Below are 20,527 nucleotides of genomic sequence, written 5' to 3' on the forward strand. Positions count from 1 at the left end.
AAAGAGGTATTACTTTCATCTGTTTAAAGGATGTAATAAAATCCCTTAAAATTATTATGGCAGCATCCATCTTGATTAGCTCTTGGCAAGTAGAACTGCCCATTGTCACCCAGACACCCCCACCTAATTGTGCCCCCCCCCCATAAACAGTAAAATATTTTGTCATTAAAGCCACAAGAAATATCTCATATTACTCAAATAAGACGGTACTTTCCATTTTAGTTTACCTCAGGCAAATTAAACAGGCCCTCTTGAAACAGTGACAAAGAAGAGTTATAGGAGCTTAGCACCAGACACCAATTACGATTTGAGGACTAAATGCCATAATTAACAAGAAGTATACTTTAATCTAAAGCAACTCAAATATGTGGCTGGATAAAGAAAAAAGGTAAGGGTAAACTCTGTAATTATAATAAATCAGTGTACTGAGAAAGTGTGTACCCTTGAGGTATATTCTTTTATTCTGCAATTAACTTTCAAGTGTTTTGCTTAATATCGCTCTCTTCCATGCACACATAAAAAAAAACTTCCTTGAATTCTCATATTCCCCAGCCCTCTGAATAAGCATTCATTTTCACAGACACTTTTTCCTCCCATCTGTGGATGATAGGTGTGTGCCAGTAGTGCTGCATGGCAGTTTCTCCCCTAGCTGTGCGCTTCTTGTGGATACCCTGTAACGGCCCAGTTTTGCCTCTGTGGACAGGAGCAGAAGCAGCATGAGCAGTATTCATACATGCCGCTCAGTGCAGAGCTGGGGCAGTGCTGAGTGCTTTTGAGAATCCCATTGCAAACTTCTTTAGCATAAAGGAAGCTTTAAGAAACCCACACTTTCTCACTAATATATAACTAACATGAATTTGTATACTTCATTTTATATTATTATCTGATAAATAAAACCATGCTCCTGATACTTTTCCTTTAGTGTATTTGAAGGCCAGCCTTATGCATTCCCCCAAGAGCTTTACTTATACAAACCTCTGCTTTTGCCATATTTCTGTCACCTGCAATAGAATTCTAGGATGTAATAACCATCTAGAATTTCTCCATGCCCTTTCTAACAAAGATAGGTGAGAATTCCTTTTCTTTTTAAGACAGAAAAGTAGCCTCTACTAATTTAGAAAACTATGTTCCAGAACCAGACAAGTGAAGAGGAAAGGAGAAGTGACTGTTAAAAGTGAAGCTTTGTGAATATAAGATAAATGTGTCAAGGTTAAAGTATTCCTCTAATCCCAGAGTGAGGAAGGAAAGCTGTAGCTAATAAAGTCCATCCATGCAGTTTTATCCACTTGCATGCACTTTACTAGAGGAGGAGGTGCAGTCTGGAGACCAATTACAAATCACTTGTCTGGTTCTTTTAATCCCTTTATTTCCATATCTGATCAAAATAAAGATTTTTTTTCCTGCGTCCAAGAAAAGAAAAGAAGTCCCAAATTTATCTGCAATACATTGTTTTCTGTTATTGATATGCAGCCTCATATTTTATTCTGAAGATTTTCTGTTCCTCTGGCTGTAAGTTTCTCATGGCTATACATGGGTCTAGATTTGTGTTTGTTCATTGTTTTTTTTGCTGGTTTGACATGGTTTGGGGGAAAATGGGACAATAAAGCTCAATTCCATTAGAAACTCCCTATTTTAAATTGACCCTTGGCAATCCCCACTGGAACCAGGGCTGGAAATTGGAAGGACAAGCATATGCGCAGCAGCAGACAGAGCTGATTCCTTAGTACTCTTTGGTTATGCAAATGTCCTTCTGTTTTCAAACTACTGTAGTCTTTTCTCAGACTTCGGCCATGAATTGTGGTGCAGCTGCGCCCAAAGTTTCAGGTACAGGCGATCAGAGATAGCATCAAGGACTTGTGGTATTTAGGGTAAGAGCAGAGGAGGTCACTGCTTCACCACCTTCAACAGGTCACCATTTGGGAATGGTACTGGGGAGAGTACAGGGTAAGGCAAGGGGGGAGGTCCCTCTTCTCACCTAAGGGCATTTTAGCTATTGCTGGTTATCAAAGAAGGCAGGGAATGGTTCAGAAATTTGACATATTTTGTTCAGCACCATGATGAAGAACTGAGAAGTTTAACAGAAAATCCATAACTTCAGGGAGTTTGAATGCAAAAGTCTGCAAAAGCCTCAGCGTATGTGTTAGTGCTTGGACATAGATAATTGTTAAAAAAGGTCCTGTCTTGATTGTAAGAAGGTGTAGCACTTAATTGAACCTCTCATTTATCAAGGATATGTAATATTATTCTCCATCTTAGAAATTTATTTTCTGTATTTCATTAGTCCTTTGAGTGATTTCTTATATGTTTTGTCCTACCTTAGCCTATATTATCCCTAAGTAGAGCAGTGTGAGTGAACATGACAGTTACTTCTGGCATTCAGTGCGGTAGAACGTGTATTTTATTCTCTTAACCATTACGCTCCAGATGCAAGAAGTGCCCCACATCAATGAAGTGAGCTTCAGCCCATGTCTGCTGTGCAGGTGTTAACTCTTCAAGCTCTTTCTGCTCCTTATCACTCATTCCCTCCCCGTTGTTCTTTCCCTCTGAGGCTGTGTTTCTAATGCTGCTCCCCAGCAATGAGAATAAAGTGGGTGCCTGCGAGACAACAAACCCTGAAGTGTGACTGTTGCAGTGCTGGTGATAAGATGTAAACTAAGATTGCATAACTCTTCCAGCAAAGAAGTCTAGCTGCGAGTGAGATACTCTGAGCAAAGCTTGTGGGGTTTGATTCTGTCCTCAGATAGGGAGAGCCCCAGTGATGCACAGTATCTTATCAGATCAACCACCTGATTTTACAAGATTTGCAGAATGCTGTGCCCTTAAGCTAAGGCAGATGCTGCGCACTGGGTATGTGTTGCACTTTCATTCAGTCATGCTGTAATTTCTTAATACCTTCTCTGTCAGTTAGAAACTGTGCCTTGTGATAGAGGAACCCAGCTGTAGTATCACACCAGTCTCCACTACTGGTTGGGCTCTGTTGAGAATTTTCTATCAAGAATTTTCTGAATGTTGTGAATTGGTGAGAAGAAGCCAGACAGGGCCTGTTTGAAAACCGAAGAAGAAATCCAGGGTGCAAAAAGTTTGTGTGCCACGTCCACATGTCTGCTCTGGGCTGATCTACATACCTCAATATGATTTACATGGCTGGGAACAGAAAATAAATGGTTATTTAACTGATGTTTTTATGGAGTTAATGAGTAGTGAATGCTACTTTAAGCTCCTAGGCCATGGTTTGCTCAAATGTCTGGAGAATCCTCCTCTTGAGATGTTTACCTGTCTTTTTGCCATTTCTCTCTGCAGTGCCTTATTGACCCAAAGGAACTGTGAGCCCAATCCACTGGCAGAATTGGGTTTGCTGGACCTGTCAGGACTAGTGAGCTTAATCCATTTGTATGGGAGTACTGAGTACCTTAGTTAACTTCTGACAATATTTTTCTTCTTTACTGTCCCTTGCATTTTCACACTACTGTGACAAGTATAAACCGTTCTTGATTTGGCATTACTAGGTTTAAATATCTTTACTAAAATACATCAGTGACCTGCTGGTCACTCTTTGTGTGCTTATATTTCCAATGTGTCTTTCATGTTTAGAGAATGAAGTAAATTTTGCAGAACAAGAAAATATACATGACTGATTACTTTTGAATTTGTAGGCTGTGCTGTTACTTGTGGGAATAAATCTGGTTTGTTTGTGGATTAAAAAAAACATGTAGAGAATCTATTCCTTTTCGAACACACTTGTCTAAATCTCTGCTGGAGGCTTGGTGTTCTCAATCCACATCTTGAAGCACTTGCACAAGTTGGCAGTGCTGAAGCTCCTGGTCACTCCTTTCATTTTACATAATCTCTTGACTAAAGTTTCTTAGAACCCAAACTGGTTTTGAAAGTGGGGTGAGGACCAAAAATCATTTAGATAACTTTTCTGCCTGTCTAGTAATCAAGCAACAAATTCTGAAAATTCCAGATCAGCCTGTACCCAAGGCAACATTTCTCTGCAAATCTTTTCTGTGTGCTGCTTGCTTGCTATTCCTGCACTTGCTCTCAAGCATTTGGGTTGCCTTTCTGTGTTGGGTCATATCAAGATACTTTCCTACTCCATTAGATCTTGCAGGACATCTTGTGAAAAGGACATTTGCAGGCTCAGGTGAATTTACTTCTGCATTGCAGAGGTTTTGGTTTCTAGAGAGGTCAAGGTAAAAGTTGTGGGTTTTGGAATGAGATTTAGGTGTATAAATCAATATTATGCACTTGAATGAATTTTACTTTTGCTCTTCATCATTAGAATTTCCATATTTTTGAGGCTGGTATGATTTCTCTCCTTTGTGTGCATGTAATGCTTGTCCCTATCTTTTCATGTATCTGTATTTACACATGCACTACAAATAAAAGTAGATTTGAGGGCAAAAACTGTGGAATTTTGTGCCAGGATTTAAACGGAGATTGTAATATGTTGCTTGAAAGCTCTGGACAATACTGCACGAACAAAGGAACTCTTTCAATCCAAAAGGGTTTGTTTTCTGTAATGACTCTCAAACCCAATCAATATTTGTTTTATTAACCTGATGGGTGGATTCAGTTTAAAGTCTTAGTGTAGTTTGTTTGAAGTGCTTTGTACTTGGAAGCTCTGTGAGAGGTAAACAATACTGAGAGTCGCAGCAACAGTAGCCTATTGTATTGAGCAAGTCCCTTTTGCATGGAGGCTGTTGACCACTTGTGTTGTTTTTTGAGGCTATCAGCCCAGGCTTTTTTCCTGACACAACCTCCAGCATTCAAACATCCCAAAGGTTGGTAAATATTTACCAAGATGCTTTAAAAATATTTTTCTCACAAGTGTTTGCTGGCTCTACTGTGCAGTTTTCTTCTCTTTTAATACTGTGGTACAGATGCAGGAGGAGGTGAACAAGATCAGTGTTTGCCAACATCAAGAGCAATGCAGCTGTGCCTGATTATGTTAAATCTTACGATGACGCACCATTTTTGACATATGCAGCATCTCTTTACTGTAAATTAATCACCCTAAGAATCTGTTTTCATTAGTTAGAACATTAGTGTTTTGCCTCTTTATGTTTTGCATTATTTAGAATCATCATGGACCGAGATGTTTATTTACATAATTAGCTCCATATGCCTTCACTACATTCAACATACGGCTGCAGCTATGTAGGACTCCTGTCCCTTCAAGAAGCTGTGCTGGCCCTGGAGGCAAGCCTGGGAGAGATCCTCTGGGCATTTGCATGACCCTGCAGTCTTCATCACTTTGAGCAGCAGTGGGGCAGACACTTTGCACCTTAAATATACCTTTCCTCTTTAACTGTGATAAAAAAAGAATAAAATATCCATGCCTGCCATGGCCAGTGATAGCAAGGCTCACCAGTGGGAGGTTGTGTGGGGAGGACCAAACTTTTCTGCAAAACCCTGGTATTGTCTTAGCTGCAAGGGAGAAGACTTTTCAAAAGCTGACTGTGGCCACAATTCATTATGATTTTGAGCCATCTGTAGTCCTGCTAGACTTTCATGCTCAAAATCCTGAACTATTCTCCAGCATAATGTGAAGTTGATGGCAAAATCATGAGATTTAAAAAAAAAAAAATTAAAAATTCTGGATTATTTTCTTTTCTTTGATGTTCAAGGCTTCCCATTTCCAAGCTTTTGTTTGAGAATATGAGCACTAAATGAAAGCTGAGAAAAATCCAAAGCTGCAGGATCCCTGGGTTCTATTGACTATGACTTCCCCTGCATTCTTGCTTCAGATATTGCAGCATTTGAAATCTTGGCTCACGGTCACTTTTTGGTTGTTTCCATGAATGCTGCCATGGGTACACCTCATAAAGCAGCCATCCTGCTCCTCTGATCCTCCATCTGCTCCTCAGCTGATCATCAAGGGGATGAAGCCTACGTGCTCTGAGACGAGGCAGGGAAGTGCCAAGTGGAGGAATAAAGCAGGAGTGAGTTTGTAACTCAGCAGGAAGGAAAACTGCAGACCTGCACACAGAAAATGTGTGAAAGGGAAATATTAAATAAGGGGCAGACAAAGTTTAAAGAGAATGAATAGGGAACCTAAACTTGGTGAGAAACCCACTTCAATTTTTAGTTTGTTTCTGGGAAGTGACACTAAAGAAGCCTTGCTCTGGTATTGGTATTTCTACATCCTTATCACAGTTTCCACGTGTGTCTGTGGAGAGAACAATTGTACCCAAGTGCTGGCAGTACCTGAGATATCTAACTGAATTCAGGCATCAGGTATAACTTGGGAGCATGGTTCCCCAGTGAATGCTTCAAAACAGTGAAGGGTGCTTAAAAGTGCACTAGTCAGGGGATGTGCAATTTCCCTGTAGCTGCTGCTTCCTTGATTTTATATTCTGTTTCATGAAAATACTAACTGCGAGTGCCCCAGATCTGCAGCACATATGCCGGGTAGTTAGCAAGGGAACTCAGTACAGCCAGGAGAGCTGTGCCAGCCATCCTCTCAGTAATGGGGCACTGCTTTGTTATTTACCAATTTTATTCTGTGAGCCCTCAGGAATTAGGGAAGAATTACTGCCCCTTTCCAAAGGATATCAACATTTAGGCAGATTAAAGACCTTGCTCATGGTTGCACACGAAGTCTGTACTTAACCTGACAAATGAATTTAAGCCTCCAGGGTCCTAATCCAGAGGCCCTTCTACTAGAGGAAAGATAACTAATCTGAGCTCTTGAACTGTATGAGTGTGAGAGCACTTTCAGCAGGGTTGGCATGGGAAGGCAGCAGCCCGCTGCTGGCACAGGCTGGCCAGAGCAGGCTCCCGGCTGCAAGGCAGCAGAGTTAGAGCTGGGGTGGCCCTCTTTCCTCCTGATAGCAAAGTGGTGAAATGCACAGAGCTATCCTATTCAGCCTTTAGAGTTTTCCCAAGGTTTCCTATCTGTCTGAATGGCATCTTCTCAGCCAGGGATCTGGGACATGGTTAGTGCCTCAGCCGTGTTCTTGCTTTATAGCACAAGAGGGGATAAAGGGATACCCACAGAAAGGAGACGTAGGACTGTGGGCCAGGAAGGAGCTGGGAGTGAGTTGAAATACAGTCTTTCTGTCTTGTAGCTCTGCCCCTAGAAGAGTTTAATATGCAGTCAGTAAAAACCAGTAAATTTTGCCTCAGTGCTCTGAGCCACTTTTTCTATCCTGTACATTGCTTATGTATGAATGTAGGGCAGATTTAGCCCATCAATGACTACGTGTTACAAAGTGTACATATCTTCTCCCCCTCCTCCTCCAACACATGCTTCATCCTTGAGCTTCCAGACTGATCCTCTTTTTCTCCCCGGGCTGTAGTTCCTTTGCTCTGTTGCAGTGGCTTTACAGGCTTGGCTGGTTGACTGCTATGTATATCTGTAGAGAAGCATATGCATGAGCAGTATGATTCATAGTGTGTGAGTGAACTCATCCCAACAGCTTTAACCAACTGGTAATTTCCCTCAGGCTCTACCATTTCTAGTGTTTGCCACCCCAGCAACAACAATAAGGCAGCGACACAATGCATGACCTGTGTTACACATTGACCAGAAGATATTGACCTGGGCTGAGTATTGCTGTCAATCATGGGCCATCCCACATCTACTCACAGAGAACACCACAGTGGATTGTAGCATTAAATCCTCTCTCTGCAGTTGTACTGAATACCATTCATTTTGGACAACGCACAAGAACTGTTTTTGTTATTCATTACCAAGTCCTCTGAGGATATGCCTTTTTTCTCTCTTTCTTTTGGTGATTGTTCTGAAACCCTTGAATCTTTAATTGGAATGAAAATTTGCTTTATTGCTCAAGAGTCTTAACAATATAGCAGTTTGAATGAAATGCTCAGACACAGCTCAGCGTGCTCCCTTCCACACTGTTCTCAGCCCTCCTCTCTCCCATGTGCTATGCAGACATGTACACTTTTCTTGCCCTCTTAAACATATTCTCTTCCGAGACTTCCACTCAGAGAGATGCTGTATAACCCCCAGTGCGTGAACAGCTACCTGTTCCATCTGTAGCTTGATCCTTTTTCCTCATAATTGTTCCATGTATTCTCTCCTTTCCCTAACACCTCCTACACCGAGGTGCATCCTGCCACTGAGGTCCTGACATTGTGACTGCCACTGTGAAAAAAAGAGTACAGCACTTGCTTCTCCATGTCTGGGTTTGGAGTGGGAAGAAGAGCATCCCTCAAACGATAAATTGGTTTGGGCTTTCAGGAAGAAGAACATTTCTAATGGACTTGGGCTTAGTGTCATGAATTAGTGGTTTAACAAAATAATGATCTATATGGGAAGCATTCAAAATATTTTTTTTCCAAACAAGTTATTTTAGTACCTCTATATCGCTTTATCACCCAGCCTTTAGAGGAATGACAAAACAGCGAAGAGTCCTCAAGTCACTTACTTCTTCTCCCTCAACACGTGAGGATTGCTCATTCATCAGATACTTACTTTTCCCTTCAAGTGAAAAGGGACACGAAAAGTTGAAACAAAGATGACTTTATTCCCGTTTTCTGCTTTCTCAGTGTTTTTTGTGCAGGGCTTAAGTGGGAATAGTATTCAGGAAAAAAAAAAAAAAAAAAAAAGTGTGTTTGAGTACAAGCTCCTGTTTAAACAGGATACATTTCAGGCTGCCAAGAGGACTTTTACAGAACTAAATACAAGGTTCTTAACTGAAAAGGAAAATTAATTTAATATCTTTACAGAACCTTTTTTATTATTTATTTTTACAAGGGACTATTCATATGTGTGCATGACTCCTTAGCCTTACATAAGTGACATGCTTTTTTGCATCTTTAAATATTCAGGTCAGCATATGCAGGACACTGATTTTATGGGTGATACCAAGTCTTATATTTGGTGCAGGACAGTTCAGATGACTGGCTCGTAATTATTTGGTTTTTTTAAACGTGTAATCCGTGTGACTCAAAAGCCGCTTTGTTGTTGGAGACGTGGCCTGAAAAAAAAGCTCATCAGCTTGTTATTTCGCGCAACCGGGCTTTCACCGTGGCGGCGTCGGGCAGAAAGATGAGCCCGCCAGTGATGTTTACCCACCTTGGGCCCGTGTTTGCCTAATATATATGAAAGGGATCCTGTTATCATCAGGCAGGCATTCCGGAGGAAACACTTTGGGAGCCGCAGCCAGGGAGGGGAGCGGGGGACGCTCCCTCCCTCCGTCCCCGCGGCGCGGCCGGGATCTGTCCGTCCCTCCAGCACCATCTAGCGGGACCCCCGCGGGTGCCCGGGGCCGGAGGTTCAGGGAAAAGCCCCGGCGGTCTCGCCAAAGAGCGCGGATACGTCTGGCCTTGCGGCTGAAATTCTCCCAGGCTGGGTCGGTACCTGCCCCGCTTGCCCACGGACACGGCTGGACGCCAGGGCTCGCCGGTGCTCCCGCTCGGCTTTTGCTGCTGTTCTGCAGGAGCTGGGAAAACCGCTGTGCCTATTTTTGCCTTGTCTTTCCCATCTGCGCAACACATGTCACGGTTGAGTAAGGTTAATAGGAGGCATAAATAAAGGCAAATGACCACGAAATCCTGAACTCAGATTTGCTGATAATACAGTTTTTCTGCTTATCGCCTGATTTGCTCTCAGCTTTTGGTGTGGCTTTACCATCCTGCTCACCGCACACCAAGGCAAACGCTGCGCCTGCGTCCCAGGGCAGCTGGGCTGCATGTGCCCCGGCCAGAGCAGAGTGTGTTTATTTAGAGTTAAAAAGTAACATTTGGTCGGTGGGAAGGGATGATGAGGGAAACAGATTGGGGCAGGATGCTTCCGTAGCGGAGTAAACAGGTTGCTTAAAGAGGGAGCAGCTCACCTGGGATAGGGTAACAGGACAGGGCACAAGTGCCAGGAGTATGCCCAGGGCTATGACTGCAGAAGTGGAGTTGCTTCAAAGCAAAAACTGTCTGAAAACTGAAGCAGGATTTCCCCTTACCTTACCCAAAGAGCAGTGTTGCCTGACATACATTGTAGAATAAAACCTGACAGATTTACTCTGGTGTTGCTTTCGTTTTTCTTGACCTGGCAGGGGGTAAGACTGCCCCGTAGCCTCCTCCATGGGGATGCATAACACAGGCCATGTTCCCAGCATCCCAGGATAGGAGTGCACACAATCTTCATGCTGATGTTCCACAGCTGGTTTCAAAGAAAAACTGTAGTCACTGTGTATTTGCATAAGACAGAGCTCAGAGACCTTCTGGCAAGCAAAAATAGAAATGTGTTTCCCCCAAATGCAAGCAGACCTTGCCAATCAACTGGTGTGCTGAACATTCAGTTGTAGCTCAAAGAGACTTTCCCAGTGAACCATGTCAGCCTATTAATAACATGAAGATGCCTACTAATAGACAGGTCATAGCTGGATCCTGGGTTAAATATACTCAAAGGCCCTCAGGATACGATTAAGATCTTGTAAACCCCCACCATCTTAAGCTGCAATTCCACCACCTCTCTCTCCTGCATTTCCCGAAGAAAGGGACAACAATTCAGAACTTTTTTCAAGTCACATAACAGTTCAGTTTTCGGTGCATACTATTAGAAATAAAGGCTTAAGTTTACCAGTGGAACAGATACGATTGCAAAGACGTCAAACTCCCTCCCAGACATGCCTTAACTCTCTTCCATCAGCTGAGGCATTGTTCACACTGGGTGTCTGCTCTATTGGCAGCAAATGTAGCTGCCATGTGAGATGCACACCTATTCAGATCAGTATTTTGGAGGGCACCAAACAGACATGATGATCTAATGTTTGATTTTAGTTTCACAACAAAATTAGGTCTCCAGTGGTTCTCAAATTTGTGCCTGGTTTAAAAGGGCAACCCAGGAAGCAGTATCTCCTTCAGTAGAACCTTGTGCTAGATTAGAGAATCAGGCAAACAATCTTTTGGTAGGTTACAGATGACTTCACTGAGGTTTCTCGCGTTTTGAAACTTGCCTGATTCAGGCCCACAAAGATTATAAGTTCCTTGATCTGTTATTTCTTTGTTAATTCAGCAGTAGTTTGGGGAGTTGTAAGTTGTCAACCAGAATTTCTACCAAACCACTTCTACCCTGGATTACTGTGTTTTTGCAGATCTGGCTGAGAATGAAATTTGCTTCTGAGCAGCTGCCAAACAGGGCATCTGTCAAGAAATTTACATACTGTTATATTTCTGCAGTTCCGTACTCTATGTAAATAATATTTGCCTCCTGGCATCTTCCTCACAGAGCTGATTTCTTCCCTGTGGTTTCTTGCCAGAATCTTGGCCATTTCAATAATTGAGACTCACACTGAGACCTCAGAAATGTTAATACCCAAAAGCACTAAAATCACAGAACAGTGCATGATTAAGACTGTTCTAAAACCTGCATCAACAATCAAAAACAGCATATCTAGAGAAACATCATATTTGCTTGCTCCAGTTCTGTGCCCCTTCATAATACAACAGATGGAAACTGGAGCAACACCTGCTCAGTTGATATTTGTATTCTAGAGGAAGGTGGAGCTGGTTGACCAGTACAGTTATGCCCATTCCATTTCACCCAGCACCAGAATAAGGGGATCAAGGGATGTATAGGAGTGTTAAGAAGGTAGGCTCATCACCAGTTTCACCAATCCATATGTAATATAAAATATCCTATTACCCACAGACAGCTAGTACAGTGCTCCTTTAGCTCAGTTCAGGAAATAGCAGCAACCTGAGAGTCAGGAATTTATAACCAGCTCCCTAAGGATCTCTTTAATCTTGATCCAGGAGGGAATGCATCTCCAGCCTTTATCAGCAGGGTCTTCCCAAGCAGGGTCTGATTCTTGTCTCTGTGAGTGCTGTATCAACGAAATCATATGTTCATCTAGGCAGCTAAATAAAACAGGTCCAGGGAGCAAGCTGGACTGCAGATTGCCTTTGCTGCCTAATTACTAGCACGCTCCTGATGCGAACCAGGGAAAAGCGTACATGAAGACTGTTCCCAGCTGCGTGGAACATTGAATGATATGCTATCTTGGCTCCTTCCAGCTTCTGTGGTTTGCTTTACTCCATCCATGGCACCATCCTCCCGGGCTTTGCACCCTTAGGAGGCCCCCTCGTGCCTACCTGCCCCAGGGCGTGAAAGGTGTAACCTCAGCACCTTGCTATGAAATCTCGGAAGCTGCAACACATTTTGCACACACTTTGAACTGAAATAAATAGATAAAAAATAGTAATTATGTATTAGACTTCAGGGCATCTATGGAGCCTATGAAAGACTCTGGAAAGTGCTACATGGCCTGGTTTGGCCATAAAAGGTCCCTGGTCCTGTTCAATTAACTTTGTAGTCAAAGGTGTTGGCATTAGAAACAGTGTTGTTATATTTATAGTGTTTCAGACAGTGTAAAAACTTGGTGAGCTGTGTAATCCACAAAGAAAAATAGCATCAGCCCACCACCATGTCCTACAAACAAGTGGAAGGGCTTTGCAGTATAGGTGTTTCTCTACCTTTGCATAATATTTCATACTCTCTCCCAAGTTAGCTGTCCTGGTAGAGGCCCATTCTACTTTCAATGAAAAGTTACTTTATTGCTTAAATGCATAAATCACAGTATTATCTCTCTATCTTGATGAACTGTGTTTTCTAATGAACACATACATGTTCCATATTAATTGACACTATTGAAGGGAATTGGGTCCTCATATTTTTAAAGCTGAACTGAAAGGCATTCATAATTCATTCTCATCAATTTAGCTTTGCAGAAAAGAAGTATAAGAGATAGGAACGTCTTTGCTTTTTTCATGCCTTTTTGTGGAAGACATTTTATATGTGATATGCTGTGAGATACAGGGAACAAGTGTTTAGAGAGAAGAAATATTGCATACATACACAGAATTGCACTGCTTTGAATTATAGCACTACAAACCCAAACCAAACCCAGTGCCTCTTTGTGAAGCTACTTCGATTTTATAGGATTACTTTTTTTCCGGTCTACTAGAGTACAGACCTGTGAAATCTGAATAAGCAAGGCACCAAATGGGGCAAAGGCATAACAAAAAGAGCAGGGCATGTGGGGAGGAACCACATGGCAGATTCTCCCCATGAGATCTGTGTCCATGTCCTGCTGAATGTGAGTGAGACTGGAAGTTCCCAGCCCAGTAGGAATGTTCAGGGGGGCGGTGTGTTGCATGGTCACAGCAGAAGAACTGGACAGGATCTACTTCATTTTCAAAGTGTTTAAAAGAAGAAGCAAGGTTTTTATGGGGCCTCCCTCCCTCCCACTTCAAGATTACCTTAGCCAGTTGAGCTCTGGGGGTTAGCAGATGCTATTGCTCTTTGCATGACTTCTCAGGGCACAGAAGTTTTGCTGGGATTCTCTGAGCGAAGGCTCAGAATCATGCTTTCTTGGTGTTATATAATTTCATTTTTCCTCCAGAGGCTGTTTACAGTAGCTCTACATAGAGTAGTGAGCAACTGGCCCTCATTATTTTTAAAGAAAACTCCTGCTTGATCAGATCATGCTAGCAGAATCACTTCAGTCTTCTCTTTCTCCTAATTAGTTTATTTCTTCAGAAGGGATTTTATTTTTTCTACAGTTCCACTGTATTTCCTATGTACATTCTAGAGCAAAAAGAAATCAATTCTTTGAAGAAGTTATTTATTTCAAGAGGAAATATCCTTGTTTAAGTGGGCTCCAGTGCATTAAGGTCTGAGCTGGATGCTACAAAGTTAACATTTCCAAACATTCCACGGGTGTTTAGCAAGGTTTAGGGAGTTGCCTTGGAGGCTTATTTGCCTCCAGATGAGTCAGAATTATTCAAATACGTCTATCTGAATCAGAAGATTTTATTCCAAGTTATGAAAGGGGTGCAAGCCTTCCTCTTTGAACAGCACCTCGCCCTGGATCTCCCTTCCTGCCAGCTTGCTGTCACCTTGTTCCCAAAGCACTTTCCCTTTCCAGGTCTTCTCCCACTCTAGTGATTTTGCGAGGGTGTCTCCTCTGCTTCTGCAACTGGAATTTGAGGTAATTCCACCACAAACCTGGTGGAAACTTTTGAAATCAATGGGAATCTTTTCTTCCATTGGCTCTGCTAGTTGTTTGATTACCCACACCCCATCTGCCGCCCTTCAGGGGAATTAGGTGCAGTCCCTTCTGAAACCCCAGTAAATGCGCAATGACTGGAATGTCCCCTCTCTCCCTGTGGTTTTGGGCTGCTCAATTTCTGTATGACCTCTTTCTATAAAACTGTCTTGTCCTCATCCAAGGAAATGCGAACAGTAGATTGAGAGAGTGATTTAGGGGAAAATTGCCTTCAATGGGCATTACATTCATGATTATTTCAAAAATATGTCCCTTCATGTTACCTTAAAAATAAATCACAGACCTAAGTGGAGAAAGAAATATTAATAGAAGAATGATCAAATGTTCCCCTTTCTTCTTCCTAAGGTCTGTGAACTGGAATGCATTTGAAATTCCTCAGTCTCATGTCAACAGCAGAAATGAGTGCTCAGACCTGTCACCAGCAGAGCCCCGTGCTGTGGTGGGCTTGCAATTGCAATTTGTGTTAGGCGGGCTGTCCTCCACCTACAGGAATGTTACATCTCCCTGAGCATCAAGATGTTCAGCGAACAATTGCTGCCTTGCTTCTTTTTATTTTTTCCTACATCCTCTGAACCCTTACGCTATCCGAAAAGACGCTATCAGTTACCCCTTTCTGCACTCCCACATCGGTTTCTCTCTGTCGTGAGGGGTGTAATTGCTGAGGCCTGTAGAGGTGTACATACAGGCACAAAGATCCAAATAGTAAGCGTATGTCAAGCATAATTATGATACACCTGTGTGCATGTCTTCATCTGTGCGGAAAAAAACAGCACCAAAACCATTTTGGTTGTGGTCTTAACCCAAATTCACTTCACCAGCCTCAGGTTCTTACAGAGCCACTTATCGCTAATTCTGCATTACCTCAAAGCAGGGATTTCCCAGGTTACTTCTTGCAATGCCAGAAGCTCTAATCAAATGGAAAGAGGTCTGATGCAGCCATGTGTAACAACATGACTTGGAATTGCTTGCTTTGGGCTGTGGGAAACCTTGCTCTACCTTTGTGAGGAAGTCTAGAAGACAGGGAGATCATTAAAGGGTCTGCAGCTACAGCAAGATAAAACCTGTGGTACTGAAGGCACAGAAGAAGGCACTCAGCTGGTGTCACTATTCCCAGAGTTTTTCATTAAGAGAGATTAAATTAAATTCTTTTGCCAAATACACAGTGTTTCAAATACCAGGCAGGACAGTGAGCAGAGGAGTGGTACCTGACTAGAGAAGGTGGACATTCAACCCCATTTCATTAGCATGGATTTTGGCACTACATTTCTTCTGGTTAACTCCCACACCACAGAAGGTTAAATGTAATTTTTAGTTTTCATTCTTAACAAAATGATGGGGTAAGGTTTGATAGGAATGTGTCTAGCAATCTGTCTTCAGAGACCACCCCAGGGACATGAACCTTGTCTGTCTCCTACAGCTTTTGTTGCCAGTGACATGTGTTACATTTCTGACATAATCACTATATCAAAATTGGTATAAAACATATTATTGCTCCTTTTTTGTGTTATGTTGGTCTGAATTCAGCAGTGGACACTTTTACTATTTATGCAGTCAGACTAACTAGCCCAGGGCAGCTGACAGATTAGTGACAAACTTGTCATTCATATGCAGAGCCAGAAGGACTGAAATATCTGTGGAAGTGTGCTAAGATTTAATTGTGCTTTTTGTTGAAAAGGTGTCTCACATCTAAGAAGGTTTTTTGTTTTTAAAAAACCTTACTTCTCTCAAAAACCTTGTAGCACCAAAAAAATGCTGTAAAATATAAAGGAACTGAATGGCAAAACTGTTATGCTCAAGAAATCTGGGAAGAAATCACAACAGGATCAGTCTGTGATTCTTCCCATTTCCAACAAAGTGAAGTAAATTGTTAATAGTCCACCAAATGTCTTCCTTCCTTGGAGCAAAGCATTCATTGTGCCACCTTTTGCAGCTTCCTCAAACATGATCTCACCCCAGTGCATGTGTTCAAAGCGCTAACGAGAAGAGGCAGAGGAGGTATTCATCTTTCATCATATCCTAAGGGATCTGGAGCATTTGGTCTTGTGACACTTGCAGCCTATGTGGTCTGGCGAGTTTGTGAGTGGGGCTGACCCATTTGTCTTTCCCCACCAGGATGTGACTGACAGGCAGCTCGTGCAGGTCTTGGCAATTATTTCTCAGCGCAGGCCTCCTCCAGCAGAGCTTTCTCTGAAGATGTGGAACATCACAGCCCTAGGTGTTTGCCACCACAACGGTCATTGTGCTGAGGTCCTTCAGAAGTGGCTTCCTGCACGCAGGGTATCATCCAGTTTCTTCTGGAAGCTGTAGGTGTGGAGAAAAGCAAGTACAGAAAATTTAGTTACTGATTCCCCAGCTGCACACAGATATACCACTTCCATAGATTTTTAGATTTCATAGATTTAAATCAACTTCAGCTGACACTTCTATTGCTTTTAATCTACTATATTCGCTCTTTGTAATGACTTTTTCATGCTGCTGCTAGTGCTAGCTACATTAGGATCCTGTCTTTGTTATTGCTTTTTATTTGGCATACTAAAAGTACACAAACTTCTGAGCTGTAAACATTGAAACACATTAAGAGGAAAAAAGACAAACCGAAGGTTTCACTTCCACACAGAGAGGTTGTACCACCAAAATTATTGTCAAATTGAAGGGAATCAAATTTTAGTTCACTTATGCTCTATACATTAAAAAGTTTAGGGGAGTTTAAGCTACAAGAATTCAGACACCTACCTAAACAACCTAACTGAAGAAACATGGCTCCCTCTGTAGTCAGTGAAGAGAGAATCCAGATAGTAGTTCCAGCCCAAGAGATCAAAACTGGTTTATTATTTTCCATGAAGAACTAGAAATCCTCCACCATAAGTACATGTTGCAGGTTTTGCAATTTTCTAAAGCTTTCATGCATCTTTCCCTTACTTAGTTTCTCACTGAAAAAAAGAAAAAAAACCACCTTGAGAAATTTGCATGCAGATTTTTTTTATGTGTTCTAAGGCCAGGTCATGTATAAAGCTTTCTCTTTTGAGAATTTGGATTAAATATTCAAATTTTTAGGATTCTGAGTCAACCCTGGTCTCTGTAACTGAGCCTTATATCTAGTGTCACACCCAAATAATGCAAAAGCCCCACAAAGTCAGCTCATCCATGCTGTTTTATCTGTATGAATGGGATTTCTGGTAACCATTTCACACACTGTTTTTCTGCTTTTTCCACCTCTTCTGCTGATTTAGCATATAAATATCAGTCTGTTTTCAGTATACACAGAAGAAATTTCGAATTTTTATGAGTTTTTCTTCTGCTTCAAATGTAAAGTGCCATATGAAAACCCTATTTCCCTCTATCTTTCTAACATGTAACTTTACACAGAAGTTAAATGACTCTTTTCTTAAGTGACAAATGTGGTCAAAAGGTTTGAAACCAAATAAATCAAGCAAGGTTGCTTTCAAGTTGTCATGTATCTTTTGCAGTATAAGTTAAGAAAAAATATACAGTATTATCTTCCATGACAATGAAGATACAGCTGGTAGGACTGCAAATACATAATAAAAAAAGAGTGTAACACCTCTGGTTTGACTCTGGGGCCAAGCACAAGTCCTCTTAATTTGGTTATGTTAGTGGGAATTGCTCATCTGCTGAGTACTTTGCTTTACTCTCAGAAGGCTCTTCCTTCTTTCTTTGAGATACACACACAGAGGAGTCAACAAACTGGTCTTTTACACTAGGATTTATCTTAGAAGATATTTTCTCTACAGTATTTAACAAGAAATTAAGCAAAAATTCCCAATATTTCTTTGGAGAATGTCAAGGTTTTTAAAACCTGTAAGAATTATGGTATTTTCCACTTAAAATTGTTTGCAGGTTTTCAAAAAACATAAAAAGTGTATAGAAGGAGCATTTTTTGTAAAAAATCATCTGTCCATATTGAAACATATTTTGCTTGTTTATTTTCTTTACTTGTCAATCTGACTCTGTTTCAGGATCTTCCTTTCAACAGATTACAAAACTGCATAGAATGATCCTTATCATTCTTGTAATAATTTTCTGTGCAATATTTCTGATTTCAGCACAGTATTTGCTACTGTGGTTAAACTGAAAGGAGAAGGCATATCCTTCTTGCAACAGATGCTTTATCAAATACATATCTTAAATCCAGTGCTTTCACTGATTAAATCAACTTTTCTGATTCATAAGTTTTTGGCCAAGCTCAAACAAATCTCCCAGTTATTCTACCAGAAATGTCGCCCTGCTCTAGGATTTTTAAAATCATTATCCACGGAAAGGAACAATTAATATTAGTAAAATATGTTTTAGTAGCTAATGTTTTTAGAAGTTGTTCTTTTTCTAATAGGGTTTATAATTTAAGAACAGAGTTCACTCATTTCCAATGTATCTTAAACCTTGTTTTGTAGATTACTGTAAATTCATTGAGGAAATAAACCAAGGGGGCGTCGGAAGTTAATATTGATGATGAGAAGGATAAAAGCAGAAACCCAGCAGCAAATACTTTGCCTGTCTGAGTGAGAGATTTGAAACTTTCCCCAGCTTGTGAGTAATATCAGATTTCCCCCTCCTTGTCCCCACCCTCCCACTGAGATCAAAAGACAATATTCCTGCCTCTTTGTAAGCATTGTGTCATCTGCAAAGCTCCATTTGTAGAAGCAAAGTCCGACTCACCCTCTGTTCCCTCACTTCCCTCTGCGATGCATCTAAGGGCAAAAATCTAGAACTTCAAATCAGAAATAGCGTGGATTTACTAAGACAGAAAACCACTGAGGCAAAGAGAATGGTATGATACTGTATCTGCTGCCAGAGATCTGATGTGGTAGGAGCAATTTTCTTGTGTGTGAGCCTAACAGATTGAAACCTGCCCCCTGTGCTCAGTCCTAGCTCAAACAGCTTTCCACAAAGTCAAACATCAAGGTCACAGTCAGTGTTTTGAGGCAAAAAGGAGGAATGCATGATTTTTTATATATATATATATATATATATTTTTTTTTTTTTTTTTTTTAACTGCCACAGCTGTAGTGGACAAAAATGCTGTTTATTAAATATTTGTGGCCTGAGGGAGTTATCTGTTCTCTTCCTACACTGATAAAGGTAATATGTATAGGAAGCCACATGAAATATTCTTCAGACCGTGGCCTCTCTGTCACCATTCAAAGATGTGTTGAAACTCCAGCTGACCGGGGACCTGTCTGGCCCTGGTGGTCTAGAGAATACTGTTTATTTTAGTGCAGTATGACAAATCCAAGCTTCCCATGGGTATTTCCATCCCTGGTGGTAATGCTGAGAGAAGACCGATGATTTCTCTCTCAAAAAGTCCTGGGCCAAATCAGTTGGAAGAAAGAAATTTCAAAAGGAAGTAAAAGCTGTAATTCACAACTGAGGAAAAGCATTTTCTCAGGTGGCCAAAAATCAGAACTTCACATTTGGAAAAGAGGATTCTCCCATTTTTCTAAAGAAAATGCCTGCAAGTAAAATTATGCAAACAAAATAAAGAAAAGAAAAGAAAAGAAAAGAAAAGAAAAGAAAAGAAAAGAAAAGAAAAGAAAAGAAAAGAAAAGAAAAGAAAAGAAAAGAAAAGAAAAGAAAAGAAAAGAAAAGAAAAGAAAAGAAGAGTCATGGATTAAAAAAAGCCCCAAACAACTAAATTAAGGAAGTTCACAGCAACATGTATAACTCAGAAGATAGAAATTTAAGAATTACAGGTGAAAAGGGATTGTTTCTAGAATAAACATTTCTGGTAGAAATAACTCAGGAATGACTTTGTCTCTTAGGAATCAAGTTATTGTGGATATATTTAAAAGTATTTTTAATAATACAGAAAAAATGAAAATGCTTAGAAATTATTTTACTTTCATATGGGAGTGTTCAGACAATATTTCACTTCAGTGTTGGGAAGATCCAAATGATGTCACCAGCTGTGGGTGAAACACTTATCCCTCCAAGGAGGAAGTCTGAATGTGCACATTTTCAGTCTGCAGGTTTGGCCACCCTGCTCCTTTGGTGAATGTAGGGCACCTCTCCATGTTTTGTAATGCCATTTGTATATATGTGATCCCTTCCTGATGTTTGGGTTATTTGAGGACTTGCCATGACACTGCAGGCTCTCAGGTCAGCCATTCTCTTGGCCTCAGTGTTTAATGTCTTAGTAAAACCACGCTATTTCTGATTTCAAGTTCTAGATTTTGCCCTTAGATGCATCACAGAGGAAAATTCAAAACCTTGAAACCCTTCTAAGCTGCATTTCTTCCTGTGATCTCTGAATCATGCTACAGGTTTTGTGTCTGCTTGAATTACAGGGAATATATCTATATCTACCTCTCAGAAAGTATCCCAAAAGTGTGAATGTCAGTAAGACCAAGACACCCAGGTCACAGAAGTACGACCCTGTCTGAGATCTTGCAGTGAAGCTCCAAGTCTGTGGAGCTAGTTGTGGAAGAAGGAGGTTGTTCACTATCCCTGCGTGGCAAAAATGGGGCAGTTTGTTG

The 20,527-nt window shown here is 41.1% G+C and overlaps 1 long non-coding RNA gene across 1 annotated transcript in view; it reads left to right on the top strand.

The window, feature by feature from the left end:
* Nucleotides 1-20,489, top strand: part of LOC120753189 (uncharacterized) — a 120,531-nt gene extending 100,042 nt beyond the window's left edge. Inside the window, exons 2-3 of the long non-coding RNA XR_009207854.1 lie at nt 18,446-18,581; nt 20,339-20,489. This is a non-coding gene — a long non-coding RNA (uncharacterized LOC120753189). The remainder of the gene's footprint in view (nt 1-18,445; nt 18,582-20,338) is intronic.
* The last annotated feature ends 38 nt before the right edge of the window (nt 20,490-20,527 follow it).

This window comes from Hirundo rustica, chromosome 5 (genome assembly GCF_015227805.2).
Source record: "Hirundo rustica isolate bHirRus1 chromosome 5, bHirRus1.pri.v3, whole genome shotgun sequence".
Lineage (NCBI taxonomy): Eukaryota > Metazoa > Chordata > Aves > Passeriformes > Hirundinidae > Hirundo > Hirundo rustica.